Genomic DNA, 23,579 nt, shown 5'->3' with positions numbered 1-23,579 from the left:
GGTTCCTGAGAGATCTGGGAGTGTTGTGTTCTGGGATGTCTAATCACTTGTTTCTCTGTGTGTGAGTAGGAGAGCAAGTGAGACACTATAGCTAGTCAGGCCTGGGCTCATGGGTACTAAGGTGGTGGGATGACTCAGTCCCTATGCACTAAGGTCCCATAATCCTACGCATAGTTTTTGGGCAGAATTCCTGCAACAATAGAAGTGTGAAAGACTGCCATGCGGTGATGATAAAAAATCCTTGTGCAATAGCGGTGTGCCAACCCGTATGCAAGTAGGGGTCGCAATGGATAACTTTGCTGTGTTGACCTGGCCAAAACCTGTGGACAGTGAATGGTGCTGACCCCGTGTATCGTAAGAGGTCCCCAGAAGCACCAAGGACAGTGACTTGTTCTACCTAGTTGGATGAGTAAGGAAAATGTGGGAGCACTGCCACCCAAATGTGTGACTAAGAACAGGTTTGTTGTAGCCCCCCTTCCCAATTGGGAGTGATTGATTACACAGCACGAAAACTCTGATTGCCTCAGTAGCTCAACCATGAGAGACCGAGTGCAGCCACTGAGTACGAATGTGGCCAAATCACCTGACTTGGGCTGGAGCCGGTGCAAGCACCAATGGACGGGGTGCACTCCAGTACTCTGAATGCTTTTCTCCGGCCGGACTGGAGAACTTACTTTTACATTGAGTGTGTGTGCACTGGAACACTATTGACTTTAAATCAGAGTTGTAGTGGATTCTTCAGACTCGGACTACTAGTGGGGTATACCCAGGATGTTCATCAAGTCTTAGAAACCTCGGATATTCTCCAAGGTAGGAAACATTAACATATGATAACACTAGAAAAGCCACCAGAGAAAATGTTCATGCCAAGGAAAGCTGAGGCATTACACCCAACTTAGGCGAGTAAGTAAATTTCAGATACCTATAATAGTGGTCTGAAGATTAAGATCCATTTTTTTGGGTTCCAAAACCACCAGAGTCTCACTTGGTGATATTGACCTTTTACATAAATAGAATTAGATGTTGTAATGATAATTCTAATGAATATTTTGAAGCACAGGCTTGTTTGGGCACTTCAGCACATATTTCCTTAGAGATAATACCTTACTGCACAATGTTTTCATGTCTCCTAACAGGTACTACCAGTGAATCCACCACTGCGAAAAACAATGGATCACTGGTTTTGTATATTTTGTATATGAAAATGTGCCAATCTCTTAATTCCCGTATCGTCACAGTAGCACTAACAAGCACTAGCAATATCCTGATGAAGGCCACTTGCCGAAACATGTTGATCTTTAAGCAACACAAGTGAGTCTAATGTCTCCCACTGTGCTTTCACGTCTTTAATCCTACACAGTCGACAGTAAAGATAAGCGGTGAACCCTGCATCTAGTCTCAACCCACCCCACTTCCTGCATTGCATCCCCACCACCATCAAGCTCACATTGGGTAGTTAGTAAATATCCTCCTAGTAAACTAAACATCCCTGGGCTTCTCCATCTTAGATAGGGGGTTGTAGCTCGCACCATTACTATGCTTCATGGTGCGAGGAGGTACCCTAATGATGAAGCATACCATCTCTGGATTTAGTGCTGCATCCTGTAGCCTAACTTCATCATCCAGACCCAAGGGTACGTGTGCGTTGTATGTACTAGCAAGGCCTGTAAGTTTGTGTTGCATTTGAATGCAAAAAGTGAAGGGGTCTGCTGTTTGGATCCACTTCTTAGAATCTTCCAGTGTTTTCTAATGATACTCTGTACTCTGAAAAGGGGTCAATTCAGTCACACAGGCTATCTCAATTGTCTCTGGTTTTCGATGCATTTCTAAGAGTACCTCTCTATTAATATGTTTTGCCCTTTTGCATGCTTTTTTCACCTTTCTACTCGGATAGCTGCGTGCCAGTAAATGTTTCTCCAGGGTAGTTACCTTGGTCTTGAAAGTGTCCAGAGAGGAGCAGCTGCAGCCGATTCACAGAAATTGGCCCAATGGCAGGTTCTCACAAAGGGCTCTTGGGTGAAAACTATTGTATAGTTGAAGACTGTTTCTGTCTGTAATCTTGTTGTGTAATCCTGTCTTTATACCACTGGGCTAAATGGTGATCACTAAATCCAAGAGTATTGCCTCTTTCCTGAAAATCTCATGTGTGAACCTGAAATGAACTGTTTATAGCATTAACCCAATTAGTAAACTCTATTGCTTGTTGCTCATTCCCATGCCATACTATCAATACATCATCGATATATCAATGCCAAAGTTTGATGTTATCTCTGTATGGATTGTTCTGGGTAAAAGTGTGGTCCACTTCGAACTGATGCACATAGGGACAGGCTATACTAGGGGTGAAGGAATTCCACATAGACATTCCCTGCATATGATGGTATACCACCTTCTCAAACTCAAAAGGTTTCCTGTGAGCGCCAGTTCTGTTCACTCCATTACAAAATTGCTTGGAGTGATAAAAGTCTACTATGTATATTCCAGAATTCTTTCTTCAACCTCCAGTGTGTGCCTGTATGGGCTACTTGTGTATAGTGCTTCTATATCCATGGTTATGATCATATCCTCAGGTACATTGATAACGATGTCCTTAAGTAAACACAAGACATCTTGTGTGTCGCATAGGTACAAGGAGGACTTATTCACAATGGGTTTTAGGAACCAGTCACAGAATTGTGACAGTAGTTCCAGCATTGACCCAATTCCGAAGACAATTGATCTTCCTGGGGTGGTAGTCTTTGCTTATGAATTTTTGCTAGAGTGTAAAACCTCGGATGCTTGGTCTTACTGCAATGAGGAATTATCCTCATTTTCATAATCTAGTCATGGGCCTGGGTTTCCTCTACCATTGTGTTGCTTGTGTTTATTAATCTAGGAGTGGGTTCCTCATTCAGGATCTCATAACTGTCTCTATACCCTGGGTGTCTGTGTACTCTGTTTTTGTTTTCCTCTTCATCTGCCTCTTCCTCTGCGGTTGCATTTGTGTGTAAGGATTAGGCCTGGGCCTAAAACTCAGCTCCCCTCGCAGAGTTTGCAGAATTTAGCCACTCTGCATTCCACGGAGAACACAGAGTTACTGATAAACTCCACACTCTGCAGGAGCTGAGTTTTTTTTTCGTTGGCACTCTTGTAACTTGTTTTCGTGTGCGCAGGCAGCATGGCAAGACTTACCCTGTGCTTGCGAGCCCCTAAATGATTTTCTAGCTGCGAGCCCCCACAAGATCTTGCAGCTGGTAGCTCTGCTTTAGGTTATACCAGTGACTTCCAGCACTTACTTTTGTGTCATAGACAAGCGCGAATGACCGAGGCTGCAACCTGGACAAGCTTCTCTCCTAGAGCGAAATCTCCACAAAAAGACAATTTGGAGTTACAAAAACTTCTCAAACTGACCATTCGCATTGGTTTTTTTGTGTGCGGGGCCCTTTTTTTATTTTACTTTTTTATTCAACAAGGAGTAAGCACTTCAGAGACTCCCAACTTTCTGTTCCTGTCCTGCAGACTCCGCCTAGTGCTTCGTCCACCTCCTGGTTACATCTGATTTGGATTTGGAGCTGGAAGGATCACTCTGTTTGTCTTCTGCATATACAGCAGTGGATGAGAGGATGTTTTTTTTGTGAAATCACAAGTAAGTTAAAAAACTGTTGTATAAGGGTGTTGTTTTTTGATAGAGGACATACACCAGGATTTATTTGTCTTTTATTAGATTTTTAAAATGTATTGTGGTGGGTGGCCTGCAGTTTCAGTAGGGGCGTAATTATATTTGGCATGACATTTTTCTTCTTTTATAAAGGAAAAATGTTGCACAGTTCAGTACATTTTCTGCACAGGAAGACCACTGACTGCAACAGTCTGCTAGACTTCCGGAGCCATCATCCCAAGGCCGTACAAAACTCTCCCATATGGCCAGTTCCTGCGGATACGACGTAACTGCACTACCCCCCAGGATTTTGAAACAGAGGCTAACCACCTTGCGGAGAATCCCCTGGACAGGCATTACCTGAAGAGGGTGGTAGAAAAGGCTAGGAAAAGAGCAAGGAATAACAACAGACAGGCCCTTCTCGAAACCAAATAGAAAGAACCAAGCAAAATCCTCACATGTGTCACCACCTTCACACCCCTATCCAACAAAGTGAAGAACATTATCAGACAGAATTGGAAAACCTTGAATACTGATGCACTGAATCTTGAAAAGCCACGCTTTGCGTTTAAGAGGACTTCCAACCTTCTGGATACCCTGGTGAATACAGGCCCACTGAACAAAAAGAGGAGCCCTCAGAATACCACACTCTGGAACCTACCACCAGTTTCAGGACACTATCTGTGTGGTAATTGTAACACTTGCCCCACCACAACCCAGACGAAGACACTGACTCTGGGCGATTTCACGTGGGAACAACGGGGGCACTCCAATTGCAACACCAAGAACTGTGTATACCTCATCACATGCCCCTGTGGTTTGAAATACATTGGCATGATGTCACGCCCAGTCAGGATACGAATAAGCGAGCACAAGAGTACCATATGACGGGGAAGGACAGACACCAAACTGACCAACCACTATCTAGAGGTGGGTCACAACTGTGATCAACTGGCATGGACACTCCTGGAATCATGACCCATCTGTAATACACAGGCCGTTCTACGTCAGGAACAACGTTGGGTCTTTCGCTTACAGACACAAATCCATGGACTGAATGATGAAATACCCTGGTGGAACTATAAAATTGGACCCCATACTCTGGACACCTGCACAGACAATATTACATCTGCCACTGCCCTGGCAGTAAGACCAGTTGCAGCTCAGTCAACCCTGAGCCTCCCAAACCCCCCCAACAAACCCCCCCAACCACACGTGCCCTGGCTTTTATTTATTACACTTGCTTTCTGAAACAAGGCGTTGAGCCACCGGGGGGTGGGTGATACATCATGGGACACATACATCTCTAACAGTTTCACATAAAGATCTAGGTGAACAGACTACCGATGCCTTCATTTCACACGAGATTCAGGCATCACCGAGACACAAGTACACCTTGCAAAGGCCCCGGGATATTATGATGCTCATATGGTACGTACATTCCCCACTTCGGGCTTTCTATGAGTAGGTCACCCTGGACTTCTGTACTTTACAAAAACGCATACCACCCCCAGGGAGCCAATGCAACATTATTAGACATGCCTAACTCACAGGACATCCATGCGATGTCAATGTTATCATTACGTGGTATTTCATTGGCCACATTGACCAGGATCTGACCACCTTACCCTGGGCCATTGCTCCGTTAACACATGCACGGCTGCAGCCCTTTCCCAGAGCATGCGCACCTCCGACCTCAGACACTTTCTCTTACACATGCGCAGTAAGCTCAGACGGGTGACTAGGCACAACACGTACACCGAACAGGAAGGAGGAGACGCCCTCCTCTACAGCCCCGTTATCTATGAATACAAGGTGGAGGCTCCTAAAATCCTTACTACAGGCAGCAGCTGGGAGAGGGTAGGTGCATAGACGCAACCGTGTGTAAAAACCCCCGTGAAGGTGGTGGGGGATATGCGATAACCATGCAGTGTGCACTAGGGGTACAACAGCTGCCCCGCATTGCCGGAGCTGGTTTTCATTACAACTCTGCCCGCATTTGCATTCTCTTCCCCATATATAGCAAATAGGGTGTGGGCAGAACATCACTGCAGGATAAAAGGTGAGGGCTGTGCCCTGCTTACCCTCACAAGGCAGGGGAGCAGTGTCCCACGGCTAGTCACCGCTGGATGCCCTCCAGCGGTGACTAGCCGTGGGACACTACTCCCCTGCCTTGTGAGGGTAAGCAGGGCACAGCCCTCACCTTTTATCCTGCAGTGATGTTCTGTATATATGCTTTACCATGTCTCGCCAGCACCTTTTCTGGTAAATTGGGATGACTGAATGATTCAGTGACATTGCCGCACGGCCAGCGCGGTATGCCTATTGAGGGGGTTCAGCTCCTACAACCCCTCTGGGCGTGGTGTGCACCAGGCGGCGTGCCTCACTTATATTGCCGGACCCCTCACTGCCAGTGGGGATAACTCCCACAGCAACAACCACCGGTGGGCTGGCGATGTACCAGGGGAGCTGTTTTCACGATCTGTGACTCCTTTACGTGACACGGCGCTACCTAGTCTCCCTGCCGGCACCACTTGATGTTGACTGTAACTATGTCCTATTATTATTGTGCTTTAAAGAGTTCATCTGTTTTTGGTCTGGTCACGCTGTCATTGACGCAACCTTACAGTATGTGCAAAGGTTTAATACACACGTTTTCCATAAGGCGCCTGACGCATGAGCCTTTTTTAATTCCTCTTTCCCTCTTTACCTTTTTTCATCCCATGTAGGTACCTTTTGTGCTTGGACATATCTACAAGTTGAAATTGCAGACCACATTATAGGGACACTTACCCTGCGGTCTACCCCAAGTCACCTCACAACCATGTGGAACCCCTTCCTTTTCTGTCGTGCACAATCACTGCATCAGTTAGGTCCTGAAGAAACGCCATTGATCATTCTGACTATTTAGGCATGAAACATGATGACCTTTTGTTAAGTTACACGGGCACATTAGGCCTCATTGTAACTTACCAACCTTCTGTTTTTTTAACCTACCAGGGGAACCACACTATTAAAGAGTCCACCAGTGGAACCCCTAGGTAATTTTATCTAACCCTGCATGCACCACACCACTTTTCTCACTAGATCCACCCCACACACCCGCATTCACCAAACGGCTTTTCTCTTTAAATATCTCAGTTAAAGTGACCCTTCGGGGGCCCGTTGGGCATTGCAGCAACGGCCCAACGAGGATGATGAAGCATGACATCCTTCGGGGTGTGTGAGGGCAATTAAGAGGTAAGACTTGGCCCTCCCCTTCAGGATTGGATCCTTGATACTGGGGATGAAGCTCTGCCTCTCTCTTTTTCACCCTCTTCCACTAGATCTTTCCTACTCTATATCTTTCCTCTCTTTAGACTGGGTGACACCTTGCACTCTCTACATAGAACAGTGTCCCTTGTGATTTAACAGACAATTACTGGCCAATTTCATTCCTTTTTCAGACAGGTATGTTTCAAACGATAAGACGTGGATTTCTGAGCAAGCCTACAACCTAGAGAAAGAAAGGCTGGGAATTAGAGGCCCACTTCCGGGCAGAAGTTCTGCGGTGCAGCCTTCAACTTCAATAGAGTCAGAGGGCAGTGATGTTGGCTCACAGCATGATAACAAAACAATGGGGTTTGCCCTAAACCTCCTACCACATTGTGGGCCATAAATATCAGACAACGAAAAGAGGGGTGATGTGGAGGAATCAATAAAGAACTTTCTGTAGGTGAAACTTGAATTAGTCCCTACTCACAGGTACAAAATCCCTAAAATTAATTGAACTGTGTTTTTTGTTTATATACCACCTACAAATCCAACTGAAATCATTTTTCAATATCCTTTTATGATTGCTTTACTTCATTATCTTTTTAAACAACATAGAGGATACAAAATTGCAAAACGACAACATTAATGACTGGATAAATCATTTCTCATTACTTCTTACCCATTCTTAATACAATTGGATGCTACATATATTTAAGCAAGTCAATCATGAGGTAGTCCAATACACACAAGAGGGGGACAGTCAACCCTCTGCTACATACAAACAGTGTGTAACCAATTTCTTTATTGGTATTCAAGTTCCGTTGAACTCCTCGGTTTTGTGGGGTCGACGCGTTTCGGCCAAGGCCTTCGGGCCTCCTCAGGACATGGGTGCAAGGAAGAAACAACCTACAAAATAATTTATAGTTGTATAAACTTACACAACACGGCCATTGCCATATCCAAAATGCACAAAAATGTGCTCGCTACACTAAGTGTATAAGAATTAAATGTAAAACCACCATGTGCACAGTACAAAATCACCACAGTGTACAACGTGACTAGAAGCAGTGCAGAGAGGAAAGACTAAGGGCCAGATGTATGAAGGACCAAAATAGCGATTCCTAAATAGCAATTTTTACCGAATGGCTATTTACGAATAACAAACCGCAATGTAGGAAAAAAATCTCTATTAATTAGCGAGTCCCAAAAATTGGCTATCCCGAATACCGAATCGCAAATACCGATTCGGAATTTGTGAAATCGCTATTTTAAAAAATCGCAAATTCGCGAATCTGCCAACCAGATGCATTCTGATGATATCACATACAAGAACTGACCCCACCCATGCTGTTTCTGAGTGCCGGAGACTGTGGGAGAGGTAGAGAGCAGGAGCACACATCCAGGAGCTGCACAGTAGTGCTCAGGCAGACACCAACTGACAGAATGGACACAAAGGAGAAGAGAAAGGAGCTTGCAGAAAGGAAATGAAAGCACAAATTTAGTGAAAAGGAGTTAGAGGTCCTCATTGAGGAAGTAGTGAAGACCCATGGGCTACTATTTGGAAAGAAATCACTGCATGTTCCTGAATCGCAGAAGAGGAAGATCTGGCTGGAAATACAAGTCAAGGTCAATGCTATTGGGGTCACACAACGCTCTATTGAAGACCTAAAGAAACGCTGGTATAACTTGCGCTCCAGGGCGAAGGACAGGGCTGCAGACAGGCTGAAGCAAGCCAAAAAAACAGGTGGAGGACCATCCACAGAGCATGCAACAACACCCCTGGAGGACATGGTGGAGTCCACCCTCCAGCCTGAGAGCATAAGTGACATAGGAGAAGTGGACAGCTCAGCCCGAGAAGACAAGGTAAGATGCATGCACAGTTTGTCCTGAACCCTCACCCTCCCTAATCCCCAATAACACATAAGCAAGTTAGATTGCCACTCCAGTCCACATTTTGTTGACAACCAGCAATGCATCATGGGAGATGTAGTCCCAAACATCATATAGCAAAGCAGTGACACAAGTGAACACAATCGCAGGGGACTCCACCAGTCAATAACCAAGCGGAGAACTGTTAGTTTGAATACCAAGTCATTTAAATTTAATGTAATTCAAATGATTCAAAGAGAGACAGTAAATGGTCATCTTGTATCCACCGGGGAACCTACACCACAGGCACAAGACAGGGAGACACTTGAGGCACCTGGGCAACAACATGCAGGGGAGGAAGGGGCCCAGGCAGGCACAGATAGCACACCTACACCAAGACCTAGGAGGTACACTGTGGAAACGCTACAGGAGATAGAGGGAGGATTGGAGGAGACACCAGAAGATCCACAGACAATGCCCGAAGAGCCAGCACAGTCTCCAAACCATCAACCATGCAGCGTATTCACACCAGTGGTCTCTGATGCAGACCAAGGCCACAATGTCTTGCTGAGCAGGGTGAGGAATCGAGTGTCTTTGCAGATCTTGAGGGCACCATGGTCAAGATGCAGCGGCTGCAAATGAAAACAATGAAGTTAATGGAATGGCAGCTGGTGTCCCTGAATAACAACACGAGGGACATCAAGGAGGGCATTAATGAACTGAACACCACTGTTGCAGAGGGTCAGAGGGCTAATGCAGAGTGCATGAACTACATGACAGTGGTAGTACAGCAGTTGCACCACCATGCAGAGGGAACATGGCTCAAGGCGTCATGAAAAACAACGCATGGATGTGTACATGAAGGCGGTCAACCGCCTATGCAATGCTACAGCTGTCTTAAGCAGACGCACAGTTGCCATGCAGGCGGAAATGGCCCACTGCAGCCAGGATGTTGCAAGGGGGCTGGTGCAGGTCACCAGTGCTGTTGAACTGTTTCAGACAGCCAACATAGCTGCCACAGGGGCTGGGGATTGTGGGGACAGTGAGTAGGTCACCATCCGCAGTAGCATCACTACGCCTGTCGATGAGCCCAGACGGTGGAGGCGGAGTGCAAGGCAAGGGCCAGCAACAGAACAGTCGTCAAGGGAGGGAAGTGTGAACACTGACCGTAGCAGTGCTGTGTGTGGGTATAGGAAATAAGTTCATGCTGTGGCAGACATTTTCTGATGGGTGAGGTAACCCATGTGAGACAGTGAAAGGATTGTCAATGTGCATGCAGTGTTGACATGCCATGATGTGCAACTCAAGGTACACAGAGGCCTGGATTGTGAGGATGTGTGCAAACATATTGCCTGATGTAAGGAAGATAAAACACCGTTATTCAAAATGCATTATCAGCTTTGTGTCATTACTCACTTAGAAATAGTTGCGTGTGATCTCGTCACGTCTGTGTCTTCCATCTGCGGCTCCTACACCACCTGCCGCTCTGTGATGAGTCCGAATCTGTGATTTCCACTGGGGTTCCCTTCTTTGTGGCCAGGTTGTGTAGCATGGCACAGGTTGCAATGATTTTGCAGCATATCTCGTGGCAGTACTGCCTGGCACCTCCACTTTTGTGGAGGCAGCGGAAACTAATCTTCAGCAGTCCAAATGTCCGCTCCACCACATTCTGCGTAGACTTATGGGCAGCATTGTATCTCCTTTCACTTGGGGTAGATGGGTTGAGAAATGGGGTGAGTATGAATGAACACACTGCATATGCGCTGTCACCTAAATGGGAAAGGATGAAACATCAATCACAGGCTACTACAGATACATCCAAGGTGTACAACAGAGTGTGTCACATGCATTTACCTAGAAGGTATCCTTCTCCAAACTTTCCCCCAGTCAGACGTGTATAGATTCCACTATGCTTGAAGATGTAAGAGTCATGCGTACTTTCTGGAAATGTTGCTATTATATTAGTGATGATGTGTGACGCATCACAAATGACCTGGACATTGGTGGAATGATAGGATTTTCTGTTCCGATATACATACTAAGTAGCAGAGGGAGGACAGATTGCAATATGTGTCCCATCACTGCACCCAATGAAATGTGGGAATTGAGCCATGTGATAGAAATCCATTTTGGTCTTATGCAGTTCCTGTTGCGTGGTGGGAAATCCGGACGTAATGGTGCATTCTTTGAAGCATGGCATCCATGAATGTGTTGAGGAAGTGTGACAGGCAACTTTGTGAGACTCCTCCGGCTACAGCTATCACCCCCTGGTAACTACCTAATGCAAGTAGGTGCAGTGAACACAGAACCTGCACATGTGTTGGAATTGCATGGGTCCTGCGTGTCTGCTGCGCCAGGATTGGATGCAGGTTGTGTATCAGGTCTAGGATGGCAGTGAAGTCAAGCCTGTACCTCTCATGTATTTCTTCTTCTGTCAGTTGAAACAGGGTAATGCGCACTCTTTATATGCGTTCCTGTCGTCTCCTCATCCTCTGTGCTGCTGCTTGCATCCGCGTCTTCCTTGTTATGACATACAGGGCTGCCATTGTGGAAAAAAAGATGCATTATGGGTCGGTTTATATGCTGTGCACCTGGTTACCACCTGCTTTGAATTGGTGGTAATTTGCGAGTCGCAAATAGCAATTTTCAATCTTATTTGCGATTTGCTATTTTGCAGTTAGCGAGTCGCAAATTGGGACTATGTAGGTCAGATTCGCAAAACAAGGTGTTGCAGGGATTCTGCTTTTGCACAGAACTATGCGCAGGAGACCAGGACCTCAGAGAATTGTGGTGTACCAAAAAACTCCCCTCAGAACCCAGAACCCCTTATCCGACTAGCTTAGTATCCCATTCGTTAACCTAGATCTAGCTAGGTGGTCCCAATGTATAGACAAACCAGAACAAGCGACTTAGATATTTCTCAGGAGTGGTGGGAATCCGAAATACCTGTTCGTACTTATTTGTTAGTCCACAACATAATAATACAGACACGGTAAAGTTTAAAGAGTTTATTTTATAAACCTCGCGTCCTAAGATGCAGTACTGACACTAGCAGACTAACAGTACAGATCAGAACCATAAGCATTATTACAATACCATATAAAATGAAAGGAGCAATCATACTATTAATGACAGTGGTATACGGCCACACTCCTTTCACTATAATCTAATACATTATTATTATTAGACTATTAGAAGGTCTCTTAGGCTAACAGGGGGGACCCCATACCGTATAGATCAGCTTAGTAGAATCACATCAAGGGATCAGCTCTCACAGCATGCATCAGCTCTTCGGTTCGAATGAATTGTAAAACCAAACTGTTCTGCAATATTAAAGACGCTTGTCCTTCAGATATTGGCAGTTGTATGCATGATATGTCTAACAAGTGGTACGATCAATCTAAACACAACACTCTGTACCTTCTAGTGACCCAGACGCGTTCTTTGCATGATGTACAGATCAAGGGCACATTTCACGGTTAAGAATGTGAAACAACAGTTTGTTATCCTGTAAGGCAAAGTCGAGTCTGCATTTCTAAAATGAATAACACATAACAACGGTGTCGTGTGCAGCGCAGCAGAAACGACAAGCTTGCTTGCTAACAATGATCTCGTTTATTCTAACCTAGTGTTGTAAATAGGGCGTGGCTTAATCCATCTCACAAAGGATTCGCAGAATGGTTGGTCTCGTTTTTTAGGAATCTTCTCTACATTACACAAGGATATTTTGCAATCGCAAACGCTGAAATTCTGTGAATTTCAGCGTTTGCAATCGCTATTTCGCTTAATACATCTGGCCCTAAATCTAGAATGCCCCACCCTGAAAAACTAAGACATCCACAGCTCATGCAGGAAAGGCTATGTTAGCGTGAATTCATAGGTGGAGATAAAAAAGAAAATAAGGGAAAAATCTCAGACCCACGTGGAAAACTGGGAGAGGGAAAAATTGACTTACACCTCCAGGTGGAGAAAAAAGATGACAATTAATCTTCACGAGGAGCCTCTACAGGGGGTATCAAGCTGGTGTTCTAAAGAAGGAAAAACAATGTATGCACCCCAATAGGAACCACAAGGTTAATCACTCAAACGTTTCCTTAATGGGTACATGAGAAAGGTACCTACAGATATAGGTCACCATTGGGATCTCCCCGTTTGCTTCCAGGTCTCATAATGAAGTGCAAGAAGTCCAAAATCTACTTTTCGGCTTGGGCGGCTGTCCATGGAAAAGAGTGCAGGCGTACTAAAAGAGGCAAACAACAGGGGAGCTGAGAGTGGGACAATCCTCCACAGTAGGAACATGCTATACTGCTAGGGAGTCGACATACAGCTGATTCTCACCTGAGCAAGTTAAGGAAGGTGCCGCAGGTGGGGAGCTCCATGGGCACTGTCCGCTCATAAAGCCTCAGACACATGTGTCCATATCGGGTGCTAAAAGCAGAAAGAGGGGGATAAGCTGAGGGCTAGAATAGTAAGACTTCCTCCCTAAAAGGCTACTAATAAAAGAAGAAACCGTCCCACTCTCTCCTTATTTCTTCTTTAGAAACGCAGGCACCATGCTTTACGGGGCATGTACGCTGGTACACCAGAAAGTGCTGTTGGCTAACAGTAGGCAAAATAAACAACATGAATACCAGTAACAACAAAAGGAACAGGATCATAAGTCTTAAAATCTGTCTTTGGTTTCTAAAGGCAGGGCTTAAGTCTGACGAGGCAAAAAAGGTTGAGCAAGGTGAAGCACCAATGATTATTGAGAAGATGGACCAGGCCCATCTGGATGACCCAACACATATCTATCTGGATCAAAACCCATTGGTGTATTGATATGGGAAGAGGCCCCTAAGGCCAGTGGTCAGCAGGTTGGCAATAAAGTATCTGGTTTACCCGGTAGCCAGTGATTCTGCTGAGTGTGTGTTCAGTGCAGCTAGTGCAGGTGTCACTGTGAGAAAGACCATACTCTCACCCCAAAACATGGAGAGATGATCCATGACCAAAATGAATCAACACTTTATACCACTGAATTACACCATACCTTAAGTACAACAGGAGGAGGATCAGGGTGATTGGTCAGAGTCAGGTCATCGTAGTGTGTTAGCTGACCAACTTCTGGGTGAACCACCTGAGTTTGAGGATGAACTCTAATTCCCTGACTAGTGAGTAGGGCTGGGCCACCACAGAACTTTCTGTCTCCAAACTACTTTGAAAAAACAAATAAAAGGATATCGCTAAGGGAACATTACACTATTTTGTTTGTTTGTGTTTGAATGACTAATGCAGTCCCACCATTTTAGACACATGTATGGCCAGATTGGAGTTGGAGCAGTATGCAATAAAGAAGCCTCCCCAATCCCTTCAAGGACATTGGATAGACAATGCCTCCCTCCATCCCATTCCCTATCATTTCTTTAATCCCCTAGCAAAACTGCCCCACAGTATTTGATGAACAAGAGTGGCTATATATGTTTTGTAAATAAAAGAGGATAGGCAATGTACCACAGTGCTTAAATTGGAACGGGTAAGCAATGCACCAATGAGTGATATATAAGTGATTGTTTGTGATTGTGTTGAGATGATTCATGAGGTGGCAGACAGTGAGAATGGGTGTTTAACTACAATTATAAAGCCGGATTGTGTTTGTTATGATTTACAAGGTTGGTGGCCTAATGGGTGCTATTTGATTTTCCCTGAAGGTGGTTATTTCCTTCCCTTTTGACACTTAGCGAGATTTGTTTGCTGGGTCCACACTGCTTTGTTTTCTGGTTCACACTCTTCAAAGACTCGGCCAGTCCTTTTAGCTAACAAACACAAATCTAGTCTACACAAAAAAAATACTTAATATTCTCTCGTTGTTCATTAACAGCATTGCAATACAGGTTGATCTCTCTCATTTGGGTCGGAACTGGAATCGATATGGAGTTGGACATATTCGTTACTCAGAGCCAGTAGGATCATGATAAGACTCAGGGCATGACTAATTCAACAACTGCCAGAAGAAAGTAGTTATCAACTTCACGGTAACCAACATAGTGATGACTCTAAGAGGTCTACTCAACTGTGGACTGTTGAAAGGTGCATTGATTACTTGAACTGGGAACTGCAATGCTGCTGAGTGTGTGTGTTGGCTGTGTCAAATTTGAAACTATGTAATTGGGTGGGGGTCTGTTTTTTTAGGTAACTGGAGACAGGCATGTGAGGATGATGTAAAACCATCACATTATATATGAGCTAGGCTAAATGTTATGATGATGATCATGACAGTGATGAGTTTGATCAGCCTGATACATGCAGCCACTTGTCTGTGATTGTTGGTTGTTGTAATTGTTCTTACTTAATTGATCAAGCATTAGTCATAAAATGAATGATTGCAAAGGACTATGCTCTTGTTCTGCCTCTGAGTTTTCTTTTTTACACCCATCATGAAGCTTACCTTTTGTACTTCTCTTTGATTCTACATTGTCATTTCTGTTTTACAATCCATAGGCCTTCTCTTCTCTTGCACAAAAGGAAAAGGCACCATAAAACTCATGCTTACCTTACCAGACTGCTTCATCCAGGCAGGCACCCAAGATTGACCGACAATCCAAGAAGAATGCAGATACACCGCCCAGTTTGGCAATACAGTATCATTTTTATCTTAATAATCATTTTCTAGAACGGTGTTGTTCACTTCACTCCTATATAATTTGTATTTGCTGTTTTTCAAACCTACGTGATAGAACATTTATATATATAATAATTTAATTACATGGGTTTCTCTGGGGCTGACGGACTGTTTGCAATGCATTTAAGCTAACTGTCTCATAGCCATTTCCTTTGTTTCCTCCCACAACAGATTTATGAGAGTTGACTGCTCATCGCGCAGATGAATATTGTCTATGTGTCATGTTTGTCTTTGTCACACCTTTCCCCGAATCCCCTTTCCCATCCATTCATCAAACCCCTAACAGTCTTCCCCTGGGCTGAGTGATTTATTGAGCCGCGTCTTAAAAATGTACACCATTAATTGATCACCCACTTGGTGAGGCAGATGGGGAGCAACACCAACTCAGTGCAGGATCTTCAGATCTATTACAGAAACGATAGTCCACACTGGCCCCATTTACCTAGGCCTGGGCCAAAATTCCGTTCCGTTCGTGGAAATTGCGATATTTTGGCATTTTCGCATTCCTCGGAAAGCGCGAAAATGTCAAAATATCCGCATTCCGCAGCTTAGCGATAATTTTTTTCTTGCTCGCGCTGTAAAAAACTACATTCTCGCGTTCGCGCGATCGCCTTACCTGAATCCCCGCGTTCGTCGACAAGTTTTCCCGAGCCGGCCGCGTTCTCCACGAGATGTTGGATTTTGGTAGCCATTTTGCACTGTCTCGCGACAGTTCGCGGCCGCATTAATGTCATTTGTCGCGCGATCACGTCATTTGTCGCGCGATCACGTCTTTCTTCTCGTGATCATGCACCGCGCGAGTATGAGAAGATTGAGATCTCGAACACGTCATTCTACATCGCGAGCCAGAGGATGAGGACGCGGGCACGTCTAATCGAACGCGAACAGGAGAAAGGGACCCCGAACACGTCATATCCAACGCGACAGGGACAAAGAAGAGAACGCGATCGTGTCGTTTTCGACACGCCGGCGGAAGTAATGTGAAGCTCGAGAACTCAACAACGTAAAATTTTCAATTTGGAGAGGAATATCGGCTCTAGCAGCATGAAACCTTCTGCAAATGCTGATTTTGGATGAAAACAACTCCTTACATTGACATTTGGCTTTCCTTTTTTGTGCAAGGAGTCATTTTTTTAAAAGGTGGAGAGAGGGAGGAAGTGACACAGAATCTCCAACTTCCTGTTCCTGTCCAGCAGGCTCCTCCCAGTGCTTTGTCCATCTCCTGCTCATTCTGCCTTTGGATTTGGAGCTGGAAAGATCACTCTTTTTGTCTGCTGCATCATTGCAATTGGATTTGAGTATTTTTGGAATAGGATATTTTACAAGTAAGTGGGTGTTGTGTTTGTTTGATTGTGGGCATTGCAGTTGTTGTAACTACAATTTATTTTTGATAATTAATTATCATTCCTTTTTTTATTTTTATTTTTTATTTTGTGGGTAGTAGTAGTAGGCCCGAGCTAGCCATGGGCATGGCCTCATGGGTGTGTGTGCTGTGTTTTGAATGTATTTCATTTTCAAGCACATTTAGGGTATGGATGGCATTGGATTGAGTTGGGGAAGTGTGTTTTTTGAGGTGGCCTTTGTGATTTTGTTGGGCCTGGCCATGTGGCTGGTGGCCATTTTGAAGCCTAGGCCTGCAAGCTTGTCTGGCCTTGTCTGCCAACAGGCCTGCTTTTTCATCCACTAGGATCAGAGCAGGTAGCCACAGCTTTATTAATCAAGTGTTTTGTGTGTGATCTGTTGAATTTAGACATCATTTAGGGCATGGATGGCATTGGATTGAGTTGGGGATGTGTGTTTTTTGGGGTGGCCTTTGTGATGTTGTTGGGCCTGGCCATGTGGCTGGTGGCCATTTTGAAGCCTAGGCCTGCAAGCTTGTCTGGCCTTGTCTGCCAACAGGCCTGCTTTTTCATCCACTAGGATCAGAGCAGGTATCCACAGCTTTATTAATCAAGTGTTTTCAGTGTGATCTGTTGAATTTAGACATCATTTAGGGCATGGATGACATTGGATTGAGTTGGGGAAGTGTGTTTTTTGGGGTGGCCTTTGTGATGTTGTTGGGCATGGCCATGTGGCTGGTGGCCATTTTGAAGCCTAGGCCTGCAAGCTTGCCTGGCCTTGTCTGCCAACAGGCCTGCTTTTCCATCCACTAGGATCAGAGCAGGTAGCCACAGCTTTATTAATCAAGTGTTTTCTGTGTGATCTGTTGAATTTAGACATCATTTAGGGCATGGATGGCATTGGATTGAGTTGGGGAAGTGTGTTTTTTGGGGTGGCCTTTGTGATGTTGTTGGGCCTGGCCATGTGGCTGGTGGCCATTTTGAAGCCTAGGCCTGCAAGCTTGCCTGGCCTTGTCTGCCAACAGGCCTGCTTTTTCATCCACTAGGATCAGAGCAGGTAGCCACAGCTTTATTAATCAAGTGTTTTAAATGTGATCTGTTGAATGTAGACATCATTTAGGGCATGGATGGCATTGGATTGAGTTGGGGAAGTGTGTTTTTTGGGGTGGCCTTTGTGATGTTGTTGGGCCTGGCCATGTGGCTGGTGGCCATTTTGAAGCCTAGGCCTGCAAGCTTGCCTGGCCTTGTCTGCCAACAGGCCTGCTTTTTCATCCACTAGGATCAGAGCAGGTAGCCACAGCTTTATTAATCAAGTGTTTTCTGTGTGATCTGTTGAATTTAGACATCATTTAGGGCATGGATGGCATTGGATTGAGTTGGGGAAGTGTGTTTTTTGGGGTGGCCTTTGTGATGTTGTTGGGCATGGCCATGTGGCTGGTGGCCATTTTGAAGCCTAGGCCTGCAAGCTTGCCTGACCTTGTCTGCCAACAGGCCTGCTTTTCCATCCACTAGGATCAGAGAAGGTAGCCACAGCTTTATTAATCAAGTGTTTTCTGTGTGATCTGTTGAATTTAGACATCATTTAGGGCATGGATGGCATTGGATTGAGTTGGGGAAGTGTGTTTTTTGGGGTGGCCTTTGTGATGTTGTTGGGCCTGGCCATGTGGCTGGTGGCCATTTTGAAGCCTAGGCCTGCAAGCTTGCCTGGCCTTGTCTGCCAACAGGCCTGCTTTTTCATCCACTAGGATCAGAGCAGGTAGCCACAGCTTTATTAATCAAGTGTTTTAAATGTGATCTGTTGAATTTAGACATCATTTAGGGCATGGATGGCATTGGATTGAGTTGGGGAAGTGTGTTTTTTGGGGTGGCCTTTGTGATGTTGTTGGGCCTGGCCATGTGGCTGGTGGCCATTTTGAAGCCTAGGCCTGCAAGCTTGCCTGGCCTTGTCTGCCAACAGGCCTGCTTTTTCATCCACTAGGATCAGAGCAGGTAGCCACAGCTTTATTAATCAAGTGTTTTCTGTGTGATCTGTTGAATTTAGACATCATTTAGGGCATGGATGGCATTGGATTGAGTTGGGGAAGTGTGTTTTTTGGGGTGGCCTTTGTGATGTTGTTGGGCCTGGCCATGTGGCTGGTGGCCATTTTGAAGTCTAGGCCTGCAAGCTTGCCTGGCCTTGTCTGCCAACAGGCCTGCTTTTTCATCCACTAGGATCAGAGCAGGTAGCCACAGCTTTATTAATCAAGTGTTTTCTGTGTGATCTGTTGAATTTAGACATCATTTAGGGCATGGATGGCATTGGATTGAGTTGGGGAAGTGTGTTTTTTGGGGTGGCCTTTGTGATGTTGATGGGCCTGGCCATGTGGCTGGTGGCCATTTTGAAGCCTAGGCCTGCAAGCTTGCCTGGCCTTGTCTGCCAACAGGCCTGCTTTTTCATCCACTAGGATCAGAGCAGGTAGCCACAGCTTTATTAATCAAGTGTTTTCTGTGTGATCTGTTGAATTTAGACATCATTTAGGGCATGGATGTCATTGGATTGAGTTGAGGAAGTGTGTTTTTTGTGGTGACCTTTCTGATGTTGGTTGTCTTAAAGACATGCTTTTGTTGTATGTGTCTGGTGTGTTGGTGTGCAATGCATGCACCCTGCAGAGCTTTTTGGGGCCTGTGAATGTTCGTATTTACATTTTGTTGCATTAAAAAGGCAGAGCAGTGTGCTTTAGCAGGCATCCTTTACCTGGCTTTTATAGGCCTTTTGTCAGCCCCTGGTGTTTCCCAGGCCCCCGGCTTGTTTGTGATTTGTGTGTGTCCATGTGGGTGGTGGCCTTTTTTGGTGTTTGGACTGTGAGTTAATAGTGTCCTGCTTTTGCCATAGGCCTGCATGGTTTTCCTATTGGCTCTTTGGCTTATTGCTTCCATCCATCCACCCCCTTTGCCAGCAGCAGCTCAATGGATGCTGAGATGCTCAAATAATGCAATGGTCCACCCCACTTCCAATACATTTTTATTTTGTTGTTTATTATTAACTTTCCTATCCTTCCTGAGAGTCTAGTGTGTGGCTGTACACAGTACTAGTAGTATAACATAGCTCTAGTTAAAAAAAAAGTCATAAATGGCTAGACTATCTTTTGTTTGCACTAGTACAGTACTAAGTAACTGAACCACAACAACAAATGCAACATTTCACTGATGTTCTTCTCCTGTCTTATTTGCTTTTAGGTTCACAAAAGACAGAGTAGGAGGTGTCATCAGCATCACCCGGCTACCCGTTGTACTGCCAGCCAGACAGAAGTCCTGCTGCGCATCACGTCCACGTGAGACCAGAACTTGTTGTGCATCTGCATCCTGCCTGACATCTGAAGAAGATGGCCCCAAAGAAAGGTACCAGGTCCAGTACCAAGAAAGTTGCCGGTGAGAAGAAGGAACAGAAAAAGGAAGTGCCATTAACCACGACTGGTGGTGTGCCGGCCAATGTTTTTTTTGGCACCAAAGCGTTGTCCGGGAACCAAGCTGGGAGCAGCACAGCGGTCCAACCCCACCAACCTAGGCCCAAGGGCTTTAGTGTCGCAGAGGTAGCCAGTCTACTAACGAGCAGCGATGTTGAAGAAATGTCATTACCGCAAAGTAGTACACAATCAAGTTCAACGCAGGCGCAAACTCAGCAGATCAGTGTGCAGCCACCGCAACAAGAACAGCAGCAGCCGCCGCAACAAGAACAGCAGCACCCGCCGCAACAAGAACAGCAGCACCCGCCGCAACAAGAACAGTAGCACCCGCCGCAACAAGAACAGCAGCACCCGCCGCAACAAGAACAGCAGCACCCGCCGCAACAAGAGCAGCAGCAGCTGCCGCAACAGCCCACCATAGTAGTTGTTGCTCCTGACGTAGGGGCATTTCAGGAAATCGAGCTTCCTGCAGACAAAGTGGAGCAAAGTCAAACCACTGTTTCAGAAGATCTTTTGTCTTCCAGACCACCAGCAAGGAAAAGGAGGCTTAGTCCATCATCTTCTTCTTCAAGCCCCGCTTCTGATGATCGTGATGACACTTGGGTCCCACCAGCTCGGTCTGAGAGTGATATACGCCACAAGACAATGTTTCTGAAAAGGAAGGTCCCAGAAAAACTTAGAGTTATTGAGGTAGATGTAGAAGAGGGGGGTGATGATGTTGATGAAGATGAGCCAGTCATCACGCACATTACTCCCGCCCCAAAGGGATTGGAGACTGGCATTCTCACCCTATCCAGAAAGGCTGCTACTGAGCGGGATGTAGCACGGATCTCACCAACACAGGTTACACCACCACTACCTCCAGCTGCCATATTTTCCAAGGCCCGGCAGGGACCTACATCCAGCTCAACCATCTCAGTAGGAAGTGGTAGTAAAAGTCACAGTGTAGGTGGACAGGGTCACATATTTTCAAGCACCCCCTCAAGTTCATCTGGTGTTGAAAGTGGCACAACCAGCAGTGCCAGAAAGTTCTCCTCCCCAGTTTGGGACTTCTTTTCTGTTAGCGCCAAGGAGGAGAACGTTGCTATATGCTCAATTTGTCGGCAAGGTGTTCGGCGTGGTAAGCTTGGTACAAACTATGGTATCTCAGAATACACCACACTATTGTGTGGGAGCATCACCTACTTAAGTTAAAAGAAAGTAGAAAAACTAAACCCATTGAAGTTGGTCAGGATTCAGAATCAGGGAGCGATATTATTGTGGTGGCAGGTGAAGAACAGGGAGGCATTTCTAGCCCTGTCTCCAGTAGTGCAGTCACTGCAGTGGTAACTCCCACATCCTCCTCAGTAACATCAGAGTGGCACCGCAGTAAGAGCCATACTCAAAGTGTGGGTGAGACACCAAGGCGACCGGCGAGTACCTCAATGAGACAATCTGTGTCGTTGAGCCTTAGTGGGTTAATGAAAACAGCACCACTAAGGAAAGTAAGCCAGCCTACCATTAAGAGCATGTTTAGGTTGGAGGGGCAGTTCAAACGCAACCACCCAACGGCACGATTGTACAATGCGAAGCTGGCTAAAATGTTAGCGCTGGACCTTCTTCCTTTTTCATTTGTGGAAGGGGTGGGTTTCCTTGAATTTATGTCTGCCATCTGCCCGAAATGGAAAGTTCCCAGCCGGTCCTATTTCGCAAGAATTGCTGTTCCGGCACTACATCATGATGTGCTGGAATTGGTTGGTCACGGTTTGCAGCAGAGTGCTGTGCACAATATCCACCTGACAACAGACATGTGGAGCAGTTGCCAAGCCACAGATTACATGTGCATCACTACACACTGGATCTCTTTTGTGGGGGTTAGAGATAAACTATCTGCACGAGGTGTTGTTGACACAGCTGTGATTTTTGAAGGTACTCGGAAACATGCAACTGTAGCCATGTTCACCATGGAGAAATCTCATACGGCTGAAAACATTTTAGAAGAGTTTCGCACCAAGGTTTTGGAATGGCTGCGGCCCAGAGGGCTTGGTATTGGTTTTGTTGCCACAGACAATGGCAGTAATGTACTTAAGGCCATGGAACTTGGTTCCTATTTCAGGGTTCCGTGTTTGGCACACTGCATAAACATTATAGTGCAAGACTTTCTGAAAAAAGAACCCATAGTCAGCAATTTACTGGCCATCTGCCGAAGAATATGCACTCATTTCAGCCATTCTTTTAAAGCTCGGAAGCAGATGAGGATCATCCAACGTGAATTTAGGATGCCAGTCAAGGCACTCATCCAGGAGGTGGCAACACGTTGGAACTCAACGTATTACATGCTTGATCATCTGTGCGAACAGCACAGGTCACTCCATGAATATGTCTGGTACAGAAGCAGTGATGCTAGTGTTAAAGGCATGACCCTTCAGAGGGAGCAATGGACCCTAATTAAATGCCTGACTGAGATGCTGTCTCCTTTTGAGGTATTCACACGTGAAGTCAGCAAGGAGGACTGTACAATGGGCCAAGCTATCCCATTGTTGCAAATGCTAGAGCATGAGCTGAATAATGTGTCTGAATCCTACAAAGGTGTAGAGGACAGAAGGCAAGCCCATGACTTGGTGGAGAGCTTATCCAGGCGATTAACTGAAAATGTAAGGATACAAAATAAAATTTTGTCACAAGAACATTACATTTGTGCCACAATTCTGGATCCACGTGCAAAATTAGGACTAGTGAAGACATTCCTTGCTTTTTCCGACAATGATGTTGCCCGCTACAAAAGTTGTATAGCTGAAGCAGCCATTAAGTTTGAAAATGAAGGGCTGCTAATTAAAAGCCCGCCACATCAACCCACAACAAGTACTGATACTGAAGCAGGCCATGCAGAATCAAGTGCAACTTCGTCGGCTGAGGGCAGTGCGGTTGGCTCACAATCACAACACTCACCATCACTATCGACTACAGAAACAAAAACTGGATCATTAGGCCGAGTACAATCATTATCATTACAGGATTGGTATGTAAAGATGGGCTATTGTAAGCACAGTGCTTATGCACAGAAAAAACAGCACAAAAGCTTACCATCAGCAACCCTGAACATTGAGCGGATGGTCCAGGCCTATCTGGACAACCCAACAGAGGTGTACGTTGATCAAAACCCATTGCAGTATTGGTATAGGAAAAGGTCTGAATGGCCACAGCTCAGCAGGCTGGCGATAAGCTATCTGGCTTGCCCTGTCGCAAGTGTCTCTTCCGAACCTGTTTTCAGTGCTGCTGGTTACATTGTAACATTGAGAAGGACCAGTCTATCTCCAAAAAACGTGGAGAGGTTAACAATGATCAAAATGAATCAGCACTTCATACCACCGAATTACACAATACATGAATCAACAGAG

Source organism: Triturus cristatus, chromosome 2_2, assembly GCF_964204655.1.
Source record: "Triturus cristatus chromosome 2_2, aTriCri1.1, whole genome shotgun sequence".
In the NCBI taxonomy this organism is placed as follows: Eukaryota; Metazoa; Chordata; class Amphibia; order Caudata; family Salamandridae; genus Triturus; species Triturus cristatus.
This window is presented reverse-complemented; position numbering follows the sequence as displayed.